Genomic DNA, 27,857 nt, shown 5'->3' on the forward strand with positions numbered 1-27,857 from the left:
GAAAAGAATCATAAAGGAAGAGACTTCATTTCAGATTTTGTTACTTACATTTGTAATCTTGGACAAATTGCTTAACTTTTCTAAATCCTTGACTGTAAAATGTGAGAGTTAAATTAGCTGATTTCTCAGATTTCTTCTACTTCCAAATCTTGTGGTTCTGTAATGTATTTGTGATCTGATAAGATTCAAGTTGCCAAGCCTTCAGATTGATAAAATAGCATGATGTCGATATTTTGTAATACAGCCTTAACTATCCAAATCCTAATTAGACAGACTTCTATGTTATTTAAATTCAAAGTAGTTGTGAGAATGGAGAATTAGAAAAATGTACCATTAACCTTTATCTGGGGATTTCAGTAGTATTATGAAAATACTACTGCTCTTACATGATAACACTTGTAGATCTTACCTGATCATTGAATGGTTATGAGGCAAAGATTAGTTCATATCATTTTGTAAACTTAAAGAGCTATGTAAATATAAAAACTTTAATATTATTAAATGAAAGTTCTCATCTACATAAGATCAGATTGAAATTCTTAGAACAGGTCACTATACTATCCCATTATATACCTTTAATAATAAGTGAATATTAAGTTCATTAAAGCAATTCTTTACATATTTAATGTTTTATATTTAATTTTTATATTACATAGGTAGATAAAATAATTGCTTTTTTTGTACTTTAACAAAAGTTTCAGGCTGTAAGTAAGGTTGACTTCCATATACTCCCTGAAAGCATCTGTAATACTCTAGTAAGAGAAAAGGGAGTGCATATGACATATTTCTCATATTACTATGTGCATTACTATTTTCTCTGTGAGGTCTCTGTTCTGAAAGCTTTTTGTTCATGTATTTGAGAATTATGAGTATTTGATGTGGAGTTGTCTTTTAAAATTTTTTTTAAGTTATCAGTGTTATATCTGAGATATTGTAGGCAATAATTCAGTCTGTGATAATGTTCCACTGCCATTTTAGTGTATTGCTTGAGTTTTCAAGGATATTTAGAGGCCTATACTTTTGGTGTGGGAATTTGAATTTTGGTTTAATATAGATAGCAAGTTTCTGATGAATTATTCTAACCACCAAGTTAAGTCTTCACAGCTATTTGGCATGTGCTAAAATTTTGTCATTTTCAGTAATGTGTTACATAATTTTTACCAATATCTTGAATGATCTGGATTGATTTACTAAGTGCAGCAAGCTTAAAGATATGACTTTGACTTTGTCCTGAATTGCCATCATAAACTACTCCTTTCCACAAATAAATTCAAACCATTTGTTCTCTGTGACTCTGTTTTCATAGCATTGGCTAAGTTCATATGGACATCAGAAGGCCATTTGATTCTGTTGTTGTACCTTAGCTTTTTTATAGATTCCATCTGGACATGAGCTAGCTTTTGGTATTGACATCTTTGCACTATTGCTTAGCAAAATGATGTCTACATGTGCCAAAAATATTCTTGTGGGTTTTTGACTTGTTTTTCATATATTGTGAAAATGTCTTAGTGTTCTCTCTCTCTCTCTCTCTCTTTTCTTTTTTTTGGTGATGAAGTGCTAACTTTTCTATAGTTGAGTCTGATGATGGGCTCTGTATTTTGCTAATATTGTATATGGATTTTTGCTAAAAGGCTAATGAATCTATTATGATAAATTTTTAGTTCTAAAATGTATGTTTTCACTGGTCTTATATATGGATTAATTGATTTAAATGTACTCTTCCTATCAAGCTTTTATTTCAGGATGCCTTTAAGTTTCTTAATACATTTAGCTGCAACTTTCTCCTTAATACACTCTTAAGTTCTTTGTGTTTTGCTTGAAGAAGACCAGTGTATTTAAAAATATTACTTCATCTGTTGATTCAGTCTGACCTACAAAGCTATAAGCTTAAGGCTATAGCCTTAAGTTTCCATCTTCCCTTGGCATATATTTAAAATTTTATATTTAATGAGCTCAAATGGCATTTTGTCATAATTGAAGAAAGATTTCACTATGAAGAAGCTATTTAATATTCTTTTTAGTGGATAATGGTTCTGTGCTGCTTTTCTGAAAAAAAAAAAAAAAAGCCATGATTTTATGTCAGTTGTTCTTGATATTTTTGTGTTGGTGACATGTTTAAATAGATAATAATTTTCTATACAGGCATCAAATACTTTATGGTTATCACATTGTTGGATCTGTTAGATATATTTGCAAGGTATGAATGTGGAACCAAGTCAACAATTTTGAGGATCATTAAAAGTGTGTAAATGTAATGACATTTTAGGACATCTTGTTTAGTAATTACTGTTTCAATAAGAAGTTGACACATTGGGACTTGTTGGGACTTGTTGACACATTCTTTTTGCTCAGACAATATATTATTTTTTGGTGTTTATATATACGCACATACACACACCTAGATACACATGTATACATGAATGTTGTGTATATGTGTGTGTGTACGTGTATTTGTGATACAGATTGCAAATGCTTTGCATAAAACATATAAACTGAAATTGGTCTGTATTTGGAGGGGTCCTATTTGGTCACTGCCATCCTCATTGAAACTTTTCTGGGAATGTGGTATTTCTGATTTGTTTTGGTTTGTCTTCGCGCTGTCAAAACATGAAATCATGTCACTTGTTCTTCTGTCCTTTCTGTCAAGATGATTATCATAACAGTTTTTTAGGATTTGCTTAGAATCCTGTGCTCTATGCTTTGGAATAGTTTTTTGCCCTTATCAGTGTATACTCACTATTATTAACAGAGTCCCATTTCACTTGTATTTCAGGGTTCCTGAAAGGTTTTCATAACTATTATAGTCTCTATTTACAAAATGCCCTATTGTATGCACATCTCCATGGCTGCTATTTCCCTATTTTGCTTTTGTCCTTACTCATGACATGAATGATGATTATATTTTGGGGGTTTGTTATTGTTATTAGGTAGATTAATTATTGATAATCTTTTAAAGATTTTATTTTGCTTTTTAAGACAGAGGTGTCAAACTTGGGGTCCACAAATTGAAGCCTACGACATTCCTGAGTGCTACTGATCCAGATTAAAATGTAATTGAAAAATATTTAACAAAATAAATTAAAATACTATAGAATACCTTAGATGTTAACATGTAGTTTTCTAAGTCCTAATATACAGTTTAGTGGCCAAGTTTCTATTTGAATTTGACACCATTGATCTAAGGAATCAACATTAATAAATGATTCCTCATTTATTAATAATTATTCATTTTCATTATTGAATGGAATTTCATTTTATGCCTGATTCAAGTTATTTTGGATATTCTGCATTTTACTTATGCACTTATTTACATTAGTGATTTTTTGGTACTTTTTGGGAATATGTTGTTTTTGAAATTGCCTTTTAAAAATGAGTAATGCTTGAATGTTGTTTTCACAGTAGATGCTAAAGATAACAGTGCAAAAATATGAGAATCAGCTGTTATTTTTGCTCAGTTATCATATTTTAATCTTATATTCTAAAAATGTGAGAATATAATTATTAAAAACCAATCAAAATTACTCTAAAGTTTATTGTGTATTTTTTCTTTAATGTCTCTTCAGTCAGAAATTTGCCAGATCATGATTATAGTTTGTCTCAGAATCAACAGATGCTGTGATATAATTAGTAGCCTTTTCTTAAAGCAAGCATGAGTATCAATCATAATATTCTGAGTTAATGCAGTGTAAAATAAAACCCATTATCCTCCAGCATGGTATCAGTATTATCAAGTGCTTTTATAAATAATAAAATACTTAATAATTATTGAGACTATAGTTTATATTGGAATTATATGTGAATGAATCATATTAACATAATTTTTAAAAGCAATTTAGATTATGTGTTCTTTTGTGTTTGCAAAGGCTTTACTCACCATTGCATTTCAGTCTTTGCAGTTTACAATACAGTGATTAATATGTAGTCTATGAAAAATAGGAAAAAAACCTCTCCAAGTTTCGAATTAGGAAACACACACCCTCCCTCCTTCTCTCTCTCTTTTTCTCTCTTCCCCCGGTCTCTCCCTCCCTTCCTCCCTTCCTTCTTTCTTCCTTTCTTTCCTTCCGTTCTCCCTCTCTTCCTCTCTCCTCATTCTAGATAGGCAGCATCAGTGTTACTCCCAATGGTAGTTTAGACTTATTGACTGACTTACTGACACATTTCTATTGAAACATTCTTCCTTTCCCTCTGTTTCTGTTGCTCTTTGAGAGCCATGCAAAAGCGGATTGGAATACTTTTGCAAATTGTAATTCCTCTTTACTAGAGAACTTAAAAAGGAGGCTGCATAACCATTTGCAGTGGGATCAATGTCTTCCATCTCTCTCCCCATAAAAGACAGATTAATTTTTCCTTAAAAGGTATTGAGATTTGATTGGCTCAAAGGTCTAAAAGTTCTAGCTGTTGACATTACTTCTTTTTTTTTCATAGTATAATTTTTTAATTTACATATATATGTATATATATGTACATATATAACTTTTTATTGACAGAACCCATGCCAGGGTAATTTTTTTTTTTACATTATCCCTTGCACTCGCTTTTGTTTCGATTTTTCCCTTCCCTCCCTTTACCCCCTCCCCTAGATGGCAAGCAGTCCTATATATGTTAAATATGTTGCAGTATATCCTAGATATATATGTTTGCAGCTAGAATGAACATCTTTTTCCAGGGAAGAAGATGGACATTCAATGAAATAAGCAAATTTCACCTATTTTTGATGAAAAAACCAGAACTTAACAAAAAGTTTGATCTACAAATATAGAACTCAAGAGAAATCTAAAAAGGTAAAAATAATCTTGGGAACTATATTTCGGCTATAAAGATGTATAAAGAATACATGTATACCTTGTTCTAGATACTAGTTGTGGAAAGGACATTGTACCAGAAAAAGGGCAGAGTGGGGGTACTACATCTCATGAAGAGGCAAAGGAAACCTATTATATCTGAGAGAAAGAATGGAGGGGGATGAATATAGTGGGTATCTTACTACCTTCAGAATTGGATTTAAAAGAAAAATTTTAGACATATTCAATTTATGGTGAAACTTCTCCCACCTCATTGAAAAGTGAGAAGGGAAAAGTGAAAAGGGAAGGAATAAGCTAAGTGGAAAGGAATAGGGAAACTGTGAGGGAAAGAAGTAAGATAGGGGGAGGAACTCTAAGGCGGGGGAGGGATACTAAAAAGGGTGTGCTGTGAGAAGCAAGTGGTGCTCACAAGCTTAATACTGGGAAGGGGAATAAGGGGGAAAGAAGGGAGAAAAACATAAACAGAGGTTAACAAGATGGCAAGTAATACAGAATTAGTCATTCTAATCATAAATGTGAATGGGGTAAACTCCCCCATAAAGAGGAAGTGGTTAGCAAAATGGATTAAAAGCCAGAATCCTACAATATGTTGTTTACAGGAAACACCTGAAGCGGGGAGATACATGCAGGTTAAAGGTCAAAGGTTGGAGCAAAATCTACTATGCTTCAGGTGAAGTAAAAAAAGCAGAGGTAGCCATCCTGATCTCAGATTAAGCTAAAGCAAAAATTGATCTAATTAAAAGAGATAAGAAAGGGCACTATATCTTGCTAAAGGGTAGCATAGATAATGAAGCAATATCAATATTAAAAATATATGCACCAAGTGGGGTAGCATCTAAATTCTTAAAAGAGAAATTAAGAGAGCTGCAAGAAGAAATAGACAGCAAAACTATAATAGTGGGAGATCTCAACCTTGCACTCTCAAAATTAGATAAATGAAACCACAAAATAAATAAGAAAGAAGTCAAAGAGGTAAATAGAATACTAGAAAAGTTAGATATGATAGATCTCTGGAGAAAATATAATGGAGACAGAAAGGAATACATTTTCTTTTCAGCAGTTCATGGAACCTATACAAAAATTGACCATAAAAACCTCAAACTCAAATGCAGTAAGGCAGAAATGGTAAATGCATCCTTTTCAGACCACAATGCAATGAAAATTACATTCAACAAAAAGCCAGGGGAAAGTAGACCAAAAAATAATTGGAAACTAAATAACCTCATACTAAAGAATGATTGGGTGAAACAGCAAATCATAGACATAATTAATAACTTCACCTAAGAAAACGATAATAATGAGACATCATACCAAAATGTATGAGATGCAGCCAAAGCAATAATAAGGGGAAATTTCATATCTCTAGAGGCCTATTTGCATAAAATAGAGAAAGAGAAGGTCAATGAATTGGGCTTGCAACTAAAAATGCTAGAAAAGGAAATTAAATTAAAAATTAAAAACCCCCAGTCAAACACTAAACTTGAAATTCTAAAAATAAAAGGAGAGATCAATAAAATTGAAAGTAAAAAAAAAAACTATTGAATTAATTAATAAAACTAAGAGTTGGTTCTATGAAAAAACCAACAAAATAGACAAACCCTTAGTAAATCTGATTAAAAAAGGGAAAGAGGAAAATCAAATTGTTAGTCTTAAAAACAAAAAGGGAAAACTCGCCACTAACGAAGAGGAAATTAGAGCAATAATTAGGAGTTACTTTGCCCAACTTTATGCCAATAAATTCGACAACTTAAATGAAATAGAAGAATACCTCCAAAAATATAGCTTGCCCAAACTAACAGAGGAAGAAATAAATATCCTAAACAGTCCCATCTCAGAAAAAGAAATAGAACAAGCTATTAACCAACTCCCTAAGAAAAAATCCCCAGGACCAGATGGATTTACATGTGAATTATACCAAACATTTAAAGAACAATTAACTCCAGTGCTAAATAAACTATTTGAAAAAATAGGGATTGAAGGAGTCCTACCAAACTCCTTTTATGACACAGACATGATACCAATACCTAAACCAGGTAGGTTGAAAACAGAGAAAGAAAATTATAGACCGATCTCACTAATGAATATTGATGCTAAAATCTTAAATAAAATAATAGCAAAAAGATTACAAAAATCATCTCCAGGATAATACACTATGACCAAGTAGGATTTATACTAGGAATGCAGGGCTGGTTCAATATTAGGAAAACTATTAGCATAATCGACTATATCAATAACCAATCAAAAAAAAACATATGATCATCTTAATAGATGCAGAAAAAGCATTTGATAAAATCCGACATCACTTCTTGATTGGCTAAAAAATTGCAAGCAAGCAAACAGGCAAACAAACAAAAAAACAAGCAGCCAAGAAGAGGTCTCAGATATGTAAATGAAAAGACATAATGGTTAACTCAAACCAGGAAGCTTTGTTCAATCAAAGCCTATCATTTTTGAATTTCTTTCTCCTGATAAATCTATATAAATCGCCTTTTGTTAACTATTAAATGACTTGAGTGTCTCATTTTGCTCCAATTTTGAATGTTAAACTACCAGGAGACTGGCCCAAGTGAAGCCGAGACCAAAATATTTGTTGGGGATGTGAATCTTCAGCTATGGCTGGAATAGATGATCTTTGAGGTCTGTTCTTACTAAGGATTCTTTTTAGGATCAAACACACTAATTGCAGTTTTCCTTATAGATAAATAATAATTTATGAAATGTAAGCTATATGACAAGATTACATATGTGGCATAACCATTTAAACTATCTCATAGTTATGGTGTTTTTACACTGAAGTTTGAAGCTAGATGAAAATTTGAATCCTTGTTGTTACATTGCATTTATGAGTAATACAAGAAAATGGGCTCCCTCATGTCATTTAATCATCTATTAACTTTTAATAAGTATTTATTTTTACTATTTTATGAATAGCACAACTAAGTTATGTTAGAAAAGGATGCAATCTAGGGCTCAGAAGTTTCTCCTTATAATGAGTCAGGGGAATATTATCTTATTTATCTTCTGTCTTATCAAATTGTTGTCAGAAAACATAAAATTAAGGAAATTTAAAAAGTTGAAAAAGTTCAAGTTATTCAGCCCCAGTCCAGGGTTTTTTATGTATTGTGTTTGGCATTTGCATATGATGAATTGATGAGCTGTTGTGATAAATTAATGCCACAGAATAGGTGAAAGGAAATGCTGATTTAACCACTTGGCACTGGCAGCAATTGTTGATTTTTCTTCTGGATCATCTTTAGACAAATGGACTTTGCCCTTCCCTCACTTTGCATATAGGTCATTTTATCTCCATAGTTTCCTGTCAACTCATGGCAAATATAGTCTCCATTTTCTTTCAGAATTGATAGTGACACAAAATTAGCTTGCAGTGGAATTGAAGCGTTTACTGATGAGATTGTTTTATATCTATGAATATCTATGAAATATATATATATGTGTATATATATATATATACATATATATATATGTATATATATGATCTATGAAAGATGTGAATTAAAAGGTGCACTGTTGTTTTTTAGCAAAATCAAGTAGTTAATTGGACAGAATGCTCTGAGCCCCGAAGGATTGACCATGAATTGTAAAAAGTCTAAGCTTTTTACTTCCCTTTTAGGGATAGAGGTAAACTTTACCAGGGATGGGTTGGGAGAGCAAAGAAGCAGAGATCAGAAGTAATTATCTAATTGTGAAGAGAAGCATTAGAATGAAATAGGAAAGATATGGGATTGGAGATAAACTGAGATAAATTTACAAAAATAAGCTTCCAGGATATATTTTAGAATCATTACAAATTCAGCTTTATCACCTATACTTTTACATTTCTGCTACTGTTATGACAGTAATCATTATATTATAGAATCATCATTTCCCATTTGGCTGATCTCCTAGATTTCATGGTATCCAGAAATTCATAATTCTGAAAGAAGAAATCAGCTCTGGAGAGAGGGAAAAAAAAGAAAAAAAAAAGAGAAATGTGCATGATAATATTATTGTATTTTTAAGAGGAAGAGGAAATTATTTGCTATGTTATAGAAATGCTTGCTTTATTTCTTAAGTTCAGAATAAAATAAATAAAAAAAAATGAAGTCTCTCTCTCTCTCTCTCTCTCTCTCTCTCTCTCTCTCTCTCTCTCTCTTTTTTTTTTTCCTGAGGCAATTAGGGTTAAGACTTGCCCAGGATCGCACAGCTAGGAAGTGTTAAGTGTCTGAGGTAAAATTTGAACTCAGGTCCTCCTAATTTCAGGGCTGGTGCTCTCTCCACTGTGCCACTTAGCTGCCCCAAAATCACCTCTTAAACTCACATTCCTTCAATATTTCATAACTCTGAGGTACTTCCCTCGCTCAGGTTGGAACATCTCTGACCCTCTGAAGAGAGCAATCAGGGATTTCATCTCACAGTTTTTCACCCAGCTGACCTCCTGAATTTCATGATCTCTAGAAAATAATTTTTCCACAATCTGAAATCAGCTCTGAAATCCAGACCCCCTTGGATGATTTTCCTCCTTGCTTTCATTATGCATCTGAGCTAGTACCATTCTTCCCATCTTCCTCTTTTTTATGTGTTGTCTTTGGGCCCTCTGTGCTTAGTACAGTGACTGACTTATAACAATTGTTTAATAAATATTTATTGACTAAAATAACAGATTTGTAGTTAGAAAGTCTACATTAGAGTTCTGGTTTTTTCACTTTGGATTAATCACTTAGTCTTTGAGCTTCCATTCCCCATTTGTAAAACAGAAATGATTCTTTTACTACCTACTAAATAGGGTTACTATGTGAAAATAATTTCATAAACTTTAAATTGTTATAGGAATCTGATTTGTTAAATAGAAAATAATAAATGTTGGATAGAGAGGAAAATTGAAACACTAAATACACTGTTTTATTTATGAGGGATCTAGCTGTTCTGAAGAGTAATTTGGAACTATGCCCAAAGGGTTACAAAGGTATGCAGGCTCTTTAGTCTAGCAATACCATTACTAGGTCTATATCTCAATGAGAATTTTTTTTTAAAGTAAAAGAATTTATTTGTACAAAAATTTTTAGCATAGCTTTTTTGTGGTGGTTAAGAATTGTATATTGAAGGGATGTCCATTATTTGGGGAATAACTGAACAAATTGTTGTATATGATTGTTATAGAGGGTCACAGACAGTGGAGAAACTCTGGGTGAGGTGTAAGACCCTTCAGGCCAGAGGAAACCCGCTGACAGTGTCTGGTTCGGCTCCCCATCTCCCCCTAAGGGCTCTCAGCCTTCCTGAGAAGTCAGGGGGTGGTGACAATCTGTGTTGTGATTGAAGCAGAATGATACCAGGTCTAAGTGATGCCAGGTGGCAAACTATGTACAATAGTTAAACATGTTTATGTGGTCCCACGTGCACAGTATATACTGGGCGCATGCTCAGTGTTTTTGTTAGATAAGGGTATAAGGATATAAAAAGAGAAATGTCCTTGGAATAAACAGACTCCATTTTCCCACCATCCTCAGGAGTCTTGCCTCATCACTTCTCCACTAAGATGGAATATTTCAATCACCCCAGCATGGGAGCTCTAGAAAGCACAGTATATTGTGTCACCCCAACTTGGGAGCTCTAGAAAGCAGAACTCAATATTTTAATCACCCTGGTGTGGGGGCTCTTGAAAGCACAATACATTTTGTTGCTCCAACTTGGGGACTCTAGAGAGCAGGACACAACAATTATGAATAAATTCTATTGTATTATGAGAAATGATGTGCTAGGTGCTCAGAAAACTTGAAAAAACTTTCATGAACTGATACAAAATAAAGTGAGTAGAACCAGGAAAACATTGAACACACTAAGAATGATGTTTTCAGCAATATACTAATCTAAGACAGTTCTGCAGGACTTATGATGAAAAACACTATTCACCTTTGGAAAAAAAAAACTGATGGCATCTGACTATAGATCTAAATATGCTATTTCCATCCCTGTCTCCCAAATTCAGCCTCAGACACTTAACACTTCCTAGCTGTATGACTCTGGGCAAGTCACAACCCCAGTTGCCTCAGCAAAAAAAAAAAAAAAAAAAATTAATATTGCTTACTGTTTCAGGGAGAGAAAAAAGGGAGGGAAGGCAGGAAAGATATATAATTTGGAATTCAAGCCTTTTAAAAAAAGTTAAAATTTGTTTTAATATGTAATTTGGGGAAAACAAAATATTATTTGATAAAATTCTGATTTGTTTGTTCCTGAGGTTTTGTAAGATCCTTAGCCAGTAAAGGATCATTGTTTATTTAATAAAGAAGGAATATTCATATATTTTACTAAATAATTTTTATTTAAAAAAAACAGTAGAGCAATCTTCTCTTTTAATGTAGACTTTTTGTTGTATGTGTAAATCCTAATTTATAAATTAGATTACTTGCCATTGTTTGCTTAATAAAATAGTTGCTTTATAAAAGAATCTATTATAGGATTGCTTTCACTAGGGAGCTGTCCCAGTGCCTTTTAAACATAGTTTACAAAATCACAAAATTTTGGAACACATTTGTCTGAAATGAGTTTCAGTTGTAGTCACTAATAGAAATTTCTGTAGTCAAACTGATATAAAGCTTTTGAGCATGGGTAGGGATTATAGTGTTTTATATAAAAATAACTTAGTACAAGCTTTTATTTATAGTTTTGTTTTATATTTCATAAGCTTTTGTAAAATTTTCCCCTTTTGACGGTTACTTTCTATATTGTAATTAGCTTTAGCTCAAAGTTTTTTTTATTTGTGTGCATTTTTACAAGGGCAGTATTTGTTTTTTGTTTTTTTGTTTTTTTTTTTGTGAAAATGAGAAAAATGCTTAATCTTTATTGAAATATGATTTCCTGTCAATAACATTGATATAAATAGGCATAATTTTGTGCTTTGTTTTATTTTTCATATCTTATGCATACTGATTGAATGTCTTTCATAAAATGCTGGTCATTTTAGTGTCTTATTTTTACTTTTCTTATCAAATTATTTTGGGTTATAGTTTAAAGATCCTTTCCTACTTTTTATAAGGAAAGTATATGATTAGGTATAATTGAAGATACTTCCTTCTTTATCATAGAAAAAGGACATACTAATTTTAGCATTTTATGCTTTTTTGGTTCCCTGAGCTCTATGATATTGTTGCTAAGCTGCAATGCTTTGAAGCTGTGGAACATGAGAAAATAATCTTAAAACAAAGCCAGATTTATCTGTGTCATTTCATAAAGGGAGAGAGAAAGGGAAAACTGAAGTATGTTTCATCCTTCTGGACTGTTTTTGTAAATTAATTATAATAGATATTGAGGCATACTGTGATAAATGTTCAGAAATTGGTAATATTCTGGGAAAAATGTATTCCCAGAACTAAAATTTCTCAGAGCCCTTGGAAATTCAGGAAGGAAACATGTGTTGTCATGGTTTTACCTTTCTTTTTAATAATAAATGTTTGTTGAATTAAATTCCTAAAAATCTGGAAAATTGAATTGAAGTTTTAAATTAAATTAAATATTTTTTAAAAAAGCATGTTTTTATGGCTATCAATTAGGCAGTACAAGCTTGTTGCCTCCTGAGGAAGTTTCAAATGAGCTGCTACTGCATACAAACTGCTTGTGTCACTGTGGGCATATCACTCTATACCAAATCATTCTTTAAGATTGGATATTGTAAAATAGTGTCAGTATATTTGAAGTTGTTAAAGGAAATTTCGTCTGTGTTGAAATCTACACTCATAAAAATTACTGGTTCAGATTCACATCATTCTTCACACTTTCTTTCCCCATTTGGCATTGATCATCTTTATTCTATTACTCATCTCCTTAGGAACCTATGGACTACTTAAAAAAAAAAAACCAGCCACAATTCATTTAGCAAGCATTTATTAAACACCTCCTATGTGCTAGGCACTAATATACAAAGACAAAGAGATAATGTTCCTTGTACTCAACCTTCCATTCTTTGCCATACTTAAGCATATACATAGAGAACCAAATATGTCAGGTTCTCAGACCTTGGGTCATACAGGTGAAGGTATAATATGAGGAAATCTTGTGTAGTAAGGAGAAAGCTGCAGGAAATGGCTGTGGCCCAGTGAGACTCTTTAGAGATTGTAGAGCATTTAAGAAGTCACCTGGCCAGCACGGAGCTCCTTGGGAAGACTCTAGAGGAAAGACCAAGGCCTGGATGTGTGTGGTCAGATAGCTCCAGAGACTATAGGAATGGCATGGAGTGAAGATGGAGGATGTGGGCCAGACCTCAACTAACCCAGGCTTTCAGGGCCCCAAGGCTTCTGGGAGACTATATGCCCATAGTGACACAGGCAGTCTGCTATCTTTATTCCAGATTTAGTTAAGATTCATTGGGTAGGCCCTAGAAGAATGATCAAGGTCTGAGAAAAGGCCATTGGATTTTGTAATTAGTTGGTTATAGGCAACCTTAGACAAAGTTTCCATTAAGTAATGAGATCAGAAGTTAGATTTCATGAAGCTGATAAGTGAGTGAGAGATGAGGAAATAGGGATAAGGAATTATACATCTTTTTCTAGGGTTTTGACTATGAAAGGAAAGAGAGAGATGGGCTGCTAATATAAGGAAATAGTAGGATCAAAGGAAGTTTTTTTTTTTTTTTCCCCTTTATAGTATTTTGTGGAATAGAGGAGATCTGGCCATGTTTATGAGCTACTAAGAAGTTCTCAGTGAAAGTTTTTCAGTGATATTGAAAATTAGGAGTGAATGAATGATTAGAGGACTAACTCATAGAGGAGAGGAGAATGAATGCCATCAAAGATACAAGTTGAGGTGTTGGCACTTGCTCTCGGAAAAACCTGGAAAGACTTAAATGAACTGATCCAAAGTTTGTTTTTAAAACTTTGAGTTTCAGAGCAAGGAGTGGGACCTTTTTTTTTTTTTTTTTCCCCTCTCTTAGTAGAGGCTGAAATAAAGGAAGGTGAGGAGACAGAGGATGTTGAATTGGTTTAGAGTGTAAAATTTGGAAGAAAAAACCAAGAAGGTTTTGGCTTGCTTAAAGTCACACAGGTAGTAAACAAAAACGGAATAGAATCCCAGGGCTAGGCCTTCTGACTTGAGAATGAATGTTGTTTTCACCACATTATACTAACTCTTTAAGAGTACACCACATGAATTGTGAATACATCCAACCATTCTGGAGAGCAATTTGGAACTATGCTCAAAAAGTTATCAAACTGTGCATACCCTTTGATCCAGCAGTGTTTCTACTGGGCTTATACTCCAAAGAGATCATAAAGAAGGGAAAGGGATCTGCATTTGCACGAATGTTTGTGGCAGCCCTGTTTGTAGTGGCCAGAAACTGGAAATTAAATGGATGCCCATCAATTGGAGAATAGCTGGGTGAATTGTGGTATATGAATGTTATGGAATGATTTCAGAAAGGCCTGGAGAGAATTACATGAACTGATGCTGAGTGAAACAAGCAGGACCAGGTGATCATTATATACTTCAACAACAAGACTATATGATGATCTATTATGATGGACCTGGCCATCTTCAGCAATGAGATGAACTAAATCAGTTCCAGTGGAGCAGTAATGAACTGAACCAGCTACACCCAGCGAAAGAACTCTGGGAGATGACTAAGAATCATTACATTGAATTCCCAATCCCTCTATTTTTGCCTGCCTGCATTTTGGATTTCCTTCACAGGCTAATTGTACAATATTTCAGGGTCCGATTCTTTATGTACAGCAAAATAATGGTTTGGTCATGTATACTTATTGTGTATCTAATTTATACTTTAATATATTTAAGATCTACTGGTCATCCTGCCATCTAGGGGAGGGGGTGGGGAGGGAGGTGGGGAAAAATTGAAACAAAAGGTTTGGCAATTGTCAGTGCTGTAAAATTACCCATACATATAACTTGTAAATAAAAAGCCTATTCAAAAAAAAAAAAAAAAAGAGTATACCACAAACAAATTGGGGAAATAAATCTTGGACCAAAGACAGACATTTTGCCTAACATGCTGCTTTAAAAACGATTTTCCCCAGTTATATGTAAAGGTAATTTTTAACATTTAGAAATTTTAATATTTTATTTTTCCCAATTACATGTAAAAAACAATTTTTGATATTCATTAAAAAATTTTTTATGTCATCCATATTCAGAGAAAGAATTGATTGTCTGAATACAAATTGAAGCATACTCTTTTTTTTTAAAATTTTTTTCTTGAGGGTTTTTTAAGAAGGGTGGTTAGAAGGGAGATCTATGCTTTTCTTTCCCAATATGACTTTTATGGAAATGTTTTGCATAACTTCATATGTTGGGGTTGGGGGTGGGAAGGAACGGAGAGAACCTGAAGCTCAAAGTTTTAAAAACAAACTTTGGATCTGTTCATTTAAGTCTTTACAGGTTTTTCCGAGAGCAACTAGCTCATTACTTCTCATAGCACAGTAGTATTTCATTATCATAACTTCTTTTCAATTCTTTTACCACCACTGAAAGAACTGAAGCTGCTACAAATATTTTTGTACGAAGAGGTCCTTTTTATTTTTTTTATCTTTTGGGATATAGAGTTATTAGTGGTATTATTTCATCAAAGGGTATGCACAATTTTTTTGAATCAGTGTATAATTTCACCAGTGATATATTATCACCACATCTCCTCCAACATTTGTAATTTTCTTTTTCTGTCATATTAGCCAGGCTAATAGGTGTGGCATGGTAACTCAGTTGTTTTAATTTGTCTTTCTCTGATTATTGATAGCTTTGATTACTTTGTCTAAAAAATGACTATTCATATCCTTTCAACATTTATTAACTGAGGAATGGCTCTTATTCCATACATTTGATTTAGTTCTCTAATCTTTGGGATTGAGATCTTTGAGAAATGAGATCTTTGTCAGACTGACAATTTTGTTTCACAGTTATTAATATATATTTTCCTCAATTTTATTTTCCCCTTGTTTATTCTTCTCTTTCTCCTTTTACCCTCTCCATTCTCAAAAGTGATTTGCTTCTAACTTTTATTTCTCTCAATCTGCCTTCCTTTCTTTTAGCCTTTGCCCCCTTCTCTGATCCCCTTGCCATCCTACATTCCTGTAGATTAAGGTAAATTTCTATATTCAACCAAGTGTGTATGTTATTCCCCCTTTAAGCCAATTTTGATTAGACGTAATGATGAGCTAATGTGCTATCCCCTTTCGCCTTTCTTCCCCTATACTCTAAAAGCTCTTTTGAGACTTTTTATGTTAAATGATTTACCCTATTCTACCTCTCCTTTTACCCTTCTCCCAGTCCATTTCTCTTTCTCACCCCTTAATTTTATTTTTTTTAGATAATTATCCTATAATATCCAACTCACTCTTATGCCCTCTTTCTATGTATATGGCTTCTGCTAATAGGGTTTTTTTTTTTTTTTTTTAAGATATTATAAGTATTTTCCCACATAGGAAGATAAATTGTTTAACCTTGTTGAATCCCTTGTGATTTCTTTTTTTTTGTTTTTACTTTTTATGCTTCTCTTGCGTCTTGTATTTGAAATGGAAATTTTCTATTCAACTTTGGTCTTTTTAAAAAAATTAAAGCTTTTTATTTTTCAAAACATACACATGGACAATTCTTCAATATTAGCCCTTGCAAAACTCTGTGTTCCAATTCTCCTCCACTTCCCCCATGCCTGCCCCTAGATGACAAGTAGTCCAATATATGTTAAATATGGTAGAAATATTTGTTAAACCCAATATATGCATACATATTTATATAATTATTGTACCACATAAGAGAAAAAGTGAAGTAAAATAAAATGTAAGCAAACAACAGAAAGAGGGAGAATGCTATGTTGTGATCCACATTCAGCTCCTACACTCCTCTCTCTGGGTGCGGATGGCTCTGATCATCACTGAACAAATGGCACTGGATTGAATCATCTTATTGTTGAAGAGAACCATGTCCATCAGAATTGATCATCATATAGTCTTGTTGCTGTGTACAATGATTTCCTGGTTCTGCTCATTTCACTTAGCATCAGTACATGTAAGTCTCTCTAGGACTTTCTGAAATCATCATTGATCATTTCTTATAGAACAATAGTATTCCATAGCATTTATATACTATAATTTATTCACCTATTTTGCAATTGATGAGCATCCATTCAGTTTCCAGTTTCTTGCCATTACTAAAAGGACTGCCACAAACATTTTTGCACATGTGGGTCCCTTTCCCTCCTTTAAGATCTCTTTAGGATATAATCCCAGTAGAAGCACTGCTGGGTCAAAGGGTATACACAATTTGATAACTTTTTGAACATAATTCCAAATTATTCTAAGTCCTCAGAATTATCTCTGAAAGTAACTGACCAAGAAAATCCTGAAATTTGGGACAGTGCCCCTTTTATTCCAGAATCAGAGCCCCACTTTAGTCAAGAAATAAGCTTGAAAAATTAGCTCCAGAATGGTTGGATTAGTTCATAATTCCACCACAATGTATCAGTGTCCCAGTTTTCTCATATCCTTTCCAATATTTGTCCTTGTCTTTTCCTGTTTTCTTAGCCAATCTGAGTGGTGTGTTGTAGTATCTCAGAGTTGTCTTAATTTGCATTTCTCTGATCAGTAGTGATTTGGAGCACCTTTTCATATGACTAGAAATAGTTTCAATTTCTTCATCTGAAAATTGTTCATATTCTTTGGTCTTTTTTTTTTTTTTTTTTTTTAAATCAGGAATGCTTGAATGTCTTTTCTTTCATTGAATCTCCATTTTTTTTTTTTTTTTTACCTCTGAAAGATTATACTCAGTTTTGGTGGGTAGATATTCTTAGTTTTAATTCTAATTCTTTTGCCCTTCAGAATATCCTATTCCAAGCCCCTTAATACTTTAATGTGGAAATTGTTAAATTTTATTTTATCCTGATTGAGGCTCCATGATATTTGAATCATTTCTTTCTAGCTGCTTGGAATATTTTCTCCTTAACCTGGGAATTCTGAAATTTGGTTATAATATTCTTAGGAATTTTCACTTGCAGATCTCTTTCAGAAGATGATCAACAGAAAATTTCAATTTCTTTTTTTGCCCTTGAGTTCTAGTATAGGGGGATAGTTTTTTTTCTAATTTCTTGAAAGATGAGGTCTATTCTTTTTTTTTTTTTTTTTTAATTGTGGCTTTTAGGTAGTCCATCAATTCTTAAATTTTCTCTCCTGGATTTATTTTCCATGTCACTTGTTTTTCCAGTGAGATATTGCATATTTTCTGTTTTTTTTTTTTTTTTTTAATTCTTTTTATTTTGTGGTTTCTTGATGTTTCATAAAGTCATTAGCTTCCACTTGCCCCATTGTAATTTTTAAGGAATTATTTTCTTCTATGAACTTTTGCACCTCCCATTTGGCCAATTCTACTTTTTAAGGAATTCTTCCTTTTCATTGGATTTTTTGTGCCTCTTTTGTCATTTGACCTGTTCTGTTTTTTAAGGTGTTATTTTCATTAGTATTTTTTCTTGTATTTGTATGTGTGTGTGCCTCCTTTACCAAACTATTGACTATTTTTTCATTATGTCCTTGCAGCACTGTCATCTCTCTTCCTATTTTCTCCTCTTATTTGATTTTTAAAATCCTTTTGGATTTTGGATTTGGATGTAACAGTTTTGATTTTTTCTTCTTATGAATTTGTTTTGAGTTTCCCTCTCACCATAGTAACTTTCTGTAGTCAGGATATTTTTCTGCTATTTGTTAATTTTTCAAGCTTATTTCTTGACTAAAGTGGGGCTCTGATTCTGGAGTAAAAGGAGCACTATCCCAAATTTCAGTATTTTTTTTGGTCAGTTACTTTCAGAGATAATTCTGAGGACTTAAAAGTTTTCAGTTCTTCCAAGGAGGTATGTTCTAAGGAGAGGTGTTTGTAGGACTCTCCTCTCTTGGTCTCTGAGGCTTTTTTCCACCTTGAAACTGACCAAGGTCCCAACTCCCCTGTGACCACAAACTCTATTGTCAGGACTGTGACCCAGATCCAGGTTTGGCCAATGCATAAAGAGTCCTGCCCCTAGGGCCTATAAAGAGAATCCATCACTGGACTGTGTAATCTCCTTTTAATTAGTTGTCTACCCCCCTTACTACCTCTGGGCTGATAAGTCCAGGAACTGCCATTGCTGCTACTGATTCACTGAATCCACTAATTCAGTGGCCCCCAAAGTTCTGCTGCTAGTTTGCTGGCGTGTAGCCTGTACTGGACTGCATTACACTTTCAACCCTGTTACAGCACACCTTTCTTGCTGCCATTCTAGGTTATTTTGGGCTATATAATTGTTTCACCCCATTCCTTTGTGGGTTCTGCCACTTCAGAATTTGTTTTCAGGCACTATCAAAAACTTTTTGGAGTAATTTTGGGGAAAACTCAGGAGAATCCCTGCCTCTTTTTCCATAATTTTGGCTATGTCTCCTAATATACTGCTTTTGGGGTGCAAAAATTTAGGACATATACATTTTGTTTCCGTCTCTCTAGCCCCTAGCACGGTGTTATAAGTGTTTAATAAATGTTTGTTTATTGTTGATTCATTTTATGATTATAGGACCACAGGATAATAATAAAAATAGAATTTAGATAACACTTTTAACGTTTGCTAAATGCTTTACATATCTGTAGACACAAAATATCTATTTTTCCTACCTCTAGCAATAATAAGGAACTTCCCCTATTGCTATTTATTTTTTGGTAGGGACAAATCCACATATTCTATGTCTTTCTCATTGCAACAGGAGAGGAAAAGGACTGTGTTATCCCTCAAGCCTCAACTCTTTGTTGTATTCTCTATCCAGGTCACTTTGTATATTATCAAATAGTAATTGAAATACTGAAATTTTGATATGTGGCTCCTTTGGTTTTTACCTATGATGGGAATTGGAGATATTACTGTCATTGGATCCTTTATCATTTGAATATCATTGGATTATATATCATTTATAGTAGCATTCTTCATATTTACTTTAGTTTTACAAATTCCTGTAATACCTTTTAAAGAAAAGACTACAAGTAGAATTTGATTTCATTTTTAGAAACTTTATATATAAAATAATATGTGTTGATATTTCTGTCACCCTAATTCTCTCAACTTTTATATAAATAACCAGAAACATAATATTTAATCAATTAATATGCTATTTTGTGTTATATGGACAGGATATTTTTTTTTAACTATAAAGTCCATCAACCCATTACATAAAAAAATTGTGGCCCTTACAGAAAAATATTTTTTCTGAAGGGTTTTTAACATTTCTTTGTGATTCTACCTATATTTTTACTGAAGTGATTCAAAAGGTAAAGGAAAAAACAGAATACCTTATCATTGGCTTTTTTTTTTTTTTTTTTTTTACTATTCCTGGCTTTGTGTTAATGCAGTTGAAATAAATATGACCTTTTCATCATGTAAACTTTCTTGGCAGATGACTTTACTGAGAATAGAACAGCTAATTTCTGAAATACTATCCAAGATTTGTGAAGTCAGCAAATCATTCTACAGCTGCTGTACTGAATATACTCTCTCCCTAGAATGACAGTATTGAAGAAGGAATTGCAAATAATATCACATATCATTTATATTATTTATACCTTTCTGTTGCCTGGTATGAGAAATTTTTTTTAAATTAACCAACTCTTTTAGGATACTCTGTGAGAACCCACTTAATAATTTTCTGGAATCAAGGAGAATGACAAAGCTTTCCTCCTTTATTAACTTAAAAAAACCCCCCATGAAATCTATGAATCAGACTACAGTGGTATCTCAGTACTTGTTGTTAATTGATTCCAAAAGGCATGAGGAATAATAAAAATGATGAGTATAGAACAAAAATATTGCATCTCCAGTCCACATCCTCACCATCCCTCCCCACTCAATGGGACTTCCAATAGGGAAAAAGCTAAGCCAAACCTCGTCAGTGCAGGCCAACCCAACTCTTCCCTTCTTGACCCACCTCACTTTCTGAGAGGAACCATGACCTTTATATTCTCCCTCCACTCCACTCTTTCTGAACTTCATTTTGGGGATGGGATGGGATCGGCGTGGGCCCTGGATGTGGAGACAGATCCCCGGCCTGCCTCTTTGTGTGCTGCCACTGCTGCTCCTGGTACCCTGCTTCCTGCTGAGCACACTGGCAGTTCCTTGCCCCTTTTAGTACTGTTTTGGGAGCCAGGAGACTATACATTGCAGTCACACCAACTTGAAGGAACTGCCCTAAAATTTGCCCACTTACTGTACAACCTCAGTACCATGGGCTACCACCTAACAGCCCTACACATGTTTCCTTCCTGGGGGCACTAGCAGCAGCTCTAGTAGCCAGCCTCACACCCCTTCTGTTCAATCAAGACAGTCACCAAGTGAGATGAGTGCTGAGCAAGCATCAAGTGTTGAATCATTCTTTTTTTTCCTCATCTAAATCTTCAATACCAAATTCAATGAGTTTCAAAGCAGATGAATGCTGAGATACCATTGTATTGTTAAGATTCTTAATAGGAACAAATTAGATTTAGGGAGTCGAGTAAGACTCTTTATAGTGATCTGATTTGACTTCTTACAGCTAGCATTATGGAATTGGTCAAATTTTAGTTAAGAAAAAAATTTAAAGTGAAGATAACCCACTTTTTCTGTGGATAATTGTGAACTATAATTTACTTAAAGGACAAGTGAGCAACAATTTATTTTGGGTTAACTAAAACAATATAAACCTTCAATTTACAAGTGAGGCACATTCCAAGACTGTTTCTAAAATAGTTGTTTCTATATTGAGTTTTAAAAATTAATGTAATGATGATTAAGTTCTTTGTTCAATTCACAAAATTCATTGAACCCATAACATAGCAGAAATGTTTGTTATTGTTCAGTCATTTAGCTGTGTTTGAGTCTTTGTGACCCCATGGATCACAGAACACCATGCACTTCTATCCTCCACTATCTCTCAAGTATGTCCAAGTTCATGTTAGTTGCTTTCATGGTATTATCTATCCACCTCATCCTCTTGCTAACCCTTTTTCTTTTTTCCTTTAGTCTTTCCTAGCATCAGGTCTTCTCCAATGAGTTCTGATTTCTCATTATGTCAGCTTCAATATTTGTCCCTCCAATGACATGCTTGAAATAATTTAAATATTGACTGATTTTATCTCTTTGCTGTTCAAAGGACTCTTAGAATTCTTTTCCAGCATACAGTTCAAAAGCATCAATTCAGCAGCACTCAGCTTTCCTTCTAGTCTAATTCACATAGTCATACATTGCTATTATAAAAACCATAGCTTTGGCTACATGGAGCTTTGTCAACAAAGTTATGTCTCTTTGTATGCTGTCCAGATTTGCTATAACTTTCCTATCTAGGAGCAAGCATCTTTTAATTTCATGGCTGGATTTGCCATCTGCAGTGAGTTTTGAACCTAAGAATATAAAATCTGACCCTGCTTCCATTTTTTTCCTCTTATTTGCTAGGAAGTGTTGGGACTAATTGCTAAGATCTTAGTTTTTTTGATACTAAGCTTCAAGCTAACTTTTACACTTTTTCACCCTTATCAAAAGACTTCTTAATTCCTCCTCATTTTTCTGCCTTCAGAGTGGTATTGTATACATATCTGAAATCATTGTTATTTCTCACAGCAACCTTAATTCTGGGTTTTGATTTGTCCATTCTGCCATTTTGCATGATGTGCCCTGCATGTAAATTAAATATATAAGGTGACAATGTGTAACCTTCGTGTATTCCTTTTCCAATCTTAAACCAGTCACAGGTTGTATATTCAGTTCTAATTGTTGCTTCTTGATACATTAGGTTTCTCTGGAGACAAATAAGATGATCTGGTGCTCCATCTTTTTAAGGACTTGTCCCACTTTGTTGTAATTCACATAGTCAGAGGCCTTAGTGTAGTCAGTGAAGCAGAAGTAGATGTTTTTCTGGAACTTTTTTGCATTTTCTGTTATCCAGTGAGTGTTGGCAATTTGATCTCTAGTTCTTCTTGCCTTTTTGAAAGCCAGCCTGCCCTTATGGCAATTCTTAGTTCACATATTGCTGAAGTCTAGCTTGAAGAATCTTTAGCATAACCTTTTTGGCATGTGAAAAACGCCATGCTTGCTCAATAATTTGAATGTTCACTGGCATTTCCCTTTTTAAGGATTGGGATATAAACTGATTTTGTCCTATTCAGTGATCACTGAGTTTTCTAAATTTTCTAGCATATTAAAGTGAAATACTTAAAAAGCATCACCCCCATTTATTTTGGGGAGAGGAGGTTGTTTTATTTATTTTTTAAATTTTGGGTGAGGCAATTGGGGTTGTGACTTGTCCAAGGTCACACAGATAGGGAATGTTAAGTGTCTGAGGACAGATTTGAATTCAGGTCCTCCTCACTTCAGGGCTGGTGTTCTATCTCCACTATATCGTCTAGCTGCCCCAGTCTTAGAACTCAGCTGGAATTCCATTTACTTGCCTCATGGTTAGCAGTTCTTTTTAAGGCTCATTTGACTTAATTCTCTAGACTGTATGGTTCCAAATGAGTAACCATGCTGTGGTGGTTATGGGGATGTTAAGATTTTTCTTGTATAGTTCTTTTGTTTATTCTTGCCACCTCTTGTTAATCTCTTTTGCTTATATCAAATTGCTACCATTTATGTCTTCTATCATGCCCATTATTTCATGAAACATTCCCTTAGTGTCTCTAGTTTTCTTGAATGGATCTTGTTTTTCCCATTCTATTGTTTTCTTCTAATTCTTTGCATTTCTCATTTAAAAAACCTTATCTTTCCTTGGTTTATTCTAGAATTGTTTATTAAGTGGTATGTATCTTTACATTTCTCTTTTCGCTTTTATTTTCCTTCTTTCCTCGGGTATTTGTGAAGCCTTACTGGGCAGCCATTTTTGTTTTCTTGCTCTTTTTTTCTTTGGGATGTTTTTTGGTTGCTTCTGTACAATATTGTGAATTTCTTTTCATAGTTTTTTGCAAGCATTTTGTTTACCAGATCTAATTCCTTAAATCATCACTCTACTTCATATTCATAAGGGACATTATTTAGGTCATACCTATATATTCTGATGGTTTTCCTACTTTCTTTGATTTATTTCTGAATTTTTCAATTAGAAGCTCATAATCATAAACAGTCAGTTTTAGTCTTGTTTTAATTGATTATATAAATGATTATATATATACATACCTTTGGTTGAAATGTATATAATCAATCTGATTTTTCTATTGACTATTTAGTGATGTCCATGTGTTGAGTTTTCTTTTGAGTAGTTATAAAAAGTTTTTGCCATGGCCAACAAGTTAACTTGAAAAAATTCTGTTAGTCTCTGCCTTGGCTTCATTGTATACTTGAAGGTCAAAGTTGCCTATTATTGCAATTATCTTTTGATTTCCTACCTTAGTATTCCAATCCCCTATGATGATTGTGACTTTTTAGGGGATTATTTTTAAAAGATATAGGTGTTCTTGGTACTGATCAATTCTGGCCATAGATTGAGCCAGATTAAAATGTATTTCTTATTTGATTTTAATGGGTTGATATATTTAAGAAGAAATATATAAATGCATAGTTTTCTAGGTCAATATGGAGCTCAGTTTAGTGGCTCCTGTTTCAATCTGAGTTTGATACCACTAGTGTAGGAAGTATAAATCCTTTGGGAAAAATCTTTTTAAAAAGAATAGGAGAAAGACAAAGTCACAGAAGATAAATGCAGCAATACGAACAAAGCCCAAAAGTTCCTTGAGGACATAAGATAAAATTATGCAAAATCACAGAACTGAAAATGACCTGACAGTTCTTCAAAGACTGACTAGTACCTTCTGGAGAAATCTTTAAAGCATCCTAAATGGTTATCCAGCTTTATCTTGAAGATTTTAAGTTAGGGGGAAACTCATTTACCATCCAAAGCAGCCCATTCCCACTTGTGAATAGCCCTAATTATGAGAAATTTTTCTTTTTCTTTTTTTTTATTAAATCTTTTTATTTACAAAACATATGCATGGGTAATTTTTTAACATTGACCCTTGAAAAACTTTCTGTTACCAAATTTTTCCCTCCTTCCCCCCCACCCCCTTCCCTAGATGTTAGGTAATCCAATACATGTTAAATATGTTAAAATAGATGTTAAGTCCAATATATGTATATATATTTACATAGTTATCTTGATGCACAAGAAAAATCAGATCAAGAAGAAAAAAACCTGAAAAAGAAAACAAAATGCAAGTAAACATCAACAAAAAGTGAAAATGCTTGTGTTGTCCACACTCAATTCCCACAGTCTTCTCCCACATAATATAGCTGAACAATTGGAACTGGTTTGAATCACCTCATTGTTGAAGAGAGCCACGTCCATCATAATTGATCATTGTATAGTCTCGTTCTTGCCATGTTCTGCTTATTTCACTTAGCATCAGTTCATGTAAGATTCTCCAGCCCTCTCTGAAATCATCCTGCTGGTCGTTTCTTACAGAACAATAATGGATTTTCCCTTACATTTAAACCTTACATAAGATTTAAATATACCTGTCTAGAACTTCTACCTGTTATTTATTGTCTTCTGCCCTAGGATTCAGGTGATCTTTCTGATTTTTTTTTTCCCTCACATGATATTCCTTCAGTTTGAAGAGAAATCTTCTCTTCTCCAAACTGAGTAGCTTTGACTCTCTATGACCCTTCCTAATTTATTAGTGACTTCCGTTCTAGCAAAGGGCAAAGGACCCAGAACTAAGCAGATTTTAAATCTTGTAACTTCCTCTTGCAGTCCAAGATCTCATTAACACTTTTATCTGCCACCTGATAATGTGAGTTACAGTTTACTGCAACCTATAGATCTTTTTCCAGAAAAAGTACTGCCTAGTATTATCTCATCTTATATTATATCTCATATTATATTTTGGGAAGGTGATTCCTGAATCTGTGGATGACTTTACATTTTATCCATTGTTAAATTTTATCTGATGAGCTTCAACTTGAATGTTCAATGTGGATTCTGGTCTTGGCAGTATCCAGGCTTGATAAAGTGAGAATGTGATAAATAGCTAAGAGGCATAAACTGTATTCTCTGAGACATTCAAAAAAAGGCATAATTGACTGCTAGACAGGTTCATTTGGTGAGCTTCATGGCCATTAGGATGCCTCACTTCAGCCTTTAAGAGTGTGAAGCATTTCAAGCAGGATTTCAAGGATTCCTTCCTTGTTGTAAGCAAAGATTGGAAATTAAAACAAAGCCAGATGAGTACTAGAAAAGCAACTATATCTATATTGACTGCAAGGCTATAAACTTAGTGAAGGAGGATAGTGAATTATAAGGTTGTCAAGATTATAATGGGATTTGTATGTCAGTCTATGAACTTTAAGCCTTCATTTGGTTGGTATGGGTAGAAAAACTATTCTGGTAGATATTGACCCTATCTCATTTTGTCATTATTGATAGAAAAACAAAAGAGCTTTACAAAGGTCACATAGTTGTTATAAGAATGAATTATAATCCAGTATTGGCAGTTCCTACTTATGGTGGAAATGAATTGATTCCTTCATTGAGTGATTTAATTCACATAGTTCACACTTCAACCATATTTTTATCAATTATTTTGTAATGAATTTTAAGTTTAAGATAGGTATCAGAAAAAGTAAGAAAGTAGTTAAGGAAAATAGAGAGTGAGTTAATTAAAACTGGGATGAAAAACTATTCATGCTTTTTACTTTTCAACAATAAGGTGATTCAAGGCAATTCCAATAGATTTGTGCCATTTGCATCCAGAGAGAGAAATCTGGAGACTGAATGTGGTATTTTCACCTTTGTTGTTATTTTCTTTTCCTCTTTTGATGTAATTATTTTCTTGCAAAGCATTTTGAATATGAAGATATGTATAGAAGAATTACACTTGTTTAGCCTAGATTGGATTACTTCTATCTTGGGGAAACAGGGGGAAAAGGAGAAAAATTTGGAATACAAAGTTTTGTAGAGGTGAATGTTGAAAACTTTTTTCATGTATTTGGAAAAATAATATAGTATTACAAAATTATTCAAAGTTTTTTAAAAGAATCATAAAAGATGGCAGCCAGACATTTTCTATTATTTCCATATCCTTTTAGATCTCCCCAAAACAGAAATTATGCACCAAATGTAAAAAAAATGTAACTATCTCCATGGTCCAGGACACCCAGAATCCAAAAAAGATTAAAAAAAAAAAACCTCCAAATATAGAAACTGATGATAATCATTGCCCCTGAGCTTACTCAGCACTCCTCTCCTGCCTCCTACAGTACAATTGAGGTTTTACTAGCATATTCAGGAACATGACATAGGCTTACATCAAAATCTACTCCTCCTTATTCCACCTTACTTTTTCTAGTGCTGTGATGAATCTAGCTCCAGTCTGCGAAACTTTGCTCAGGCTCTCACAGCTAGCATAGCCACAGCCTTTCACAATTAAAAGCCTGCTCAGGGCTGCAACCTAGAAGCATCATTTGCTGCAAAATTCTGAACATCCAGTGCTTGGGAAAAAGGTCTGAACTGCTGGTGGTGCCGGACCAGAGAACAGAGAGGGTGGGATGGGTCACTAGGACAGGACACCCCGCATCTAGGCAGCTGTGCAGCACTCCACTCTTTGAGGAAAGAGCACAGCACCCAGTGGGGGCCAGTTCTAACACCCAAAAGCCACTTGGGGAAGAATCTAAGGCTAGTGAACTGTGAATTCCTCAGTATGGGAAGAGACTAAGACCCTTTGAGCTCCAGCAACCAAGGAAACCATAGTCAGAGGTCAGAGAATCAGGGAGTGTAAGAAAAACAGTGGGGGAGGGGACACTGAAAGTATTAAAGATTTCAGGAAGAAGAAAACTCATAGTTTTTGAACACAATCAGATACCTCAAAAGGGAAAACAGTAATAAGAGAATGAAAATATGGCTGTAGTAAATGAGATTAGTTACTTATGAATAAATACTGTAAGACAAATGAAAATGATCCAACAATTGATGAAAAAGAGGACTCCGTAGAATTGGAGAACATGGAACCATAACACACTATCTTTGAATGGCATAAAGGAGAAACAAGAATTAGGAGAATAGAATTTATTTCCTGCATATCAGAATAATGAAAAGAATAGAA

General features: G+C 33.7%; 1 protein-coding gene across 1 annotated transcript in view; it reads left to right on the plus strand.

The window, feature by feature from the left end:
* COG5 (component of oligomeric golgi complex 5) overlaps positions 1 to 27,857 on the plus strand; it is a 354,058-nt gene that overhangs the window by 30,257 nt on the left and 295,944 nt on the right. The gene's annotated exons all lie outside the window — the stretch shown is intronic.

The sequence above is a fragment of the Antechinus flavipes genome, chromosome 5 (genome assembly GCF_016432865.1).
Source record: "Antechinus flavipes isolate AdamAnt ecotype Samford, QLD, Australia chromosome 5, AdamAnt_v2, whole genome shotgun sequence".
Taxonomy (NCBI): domain Eukaryota; kingdom Metazoa; phylum Chordata; class Mammalia; order Dasyuromorphia; family Dasyuridae; genus Antechinus; species Antechinus flavipes.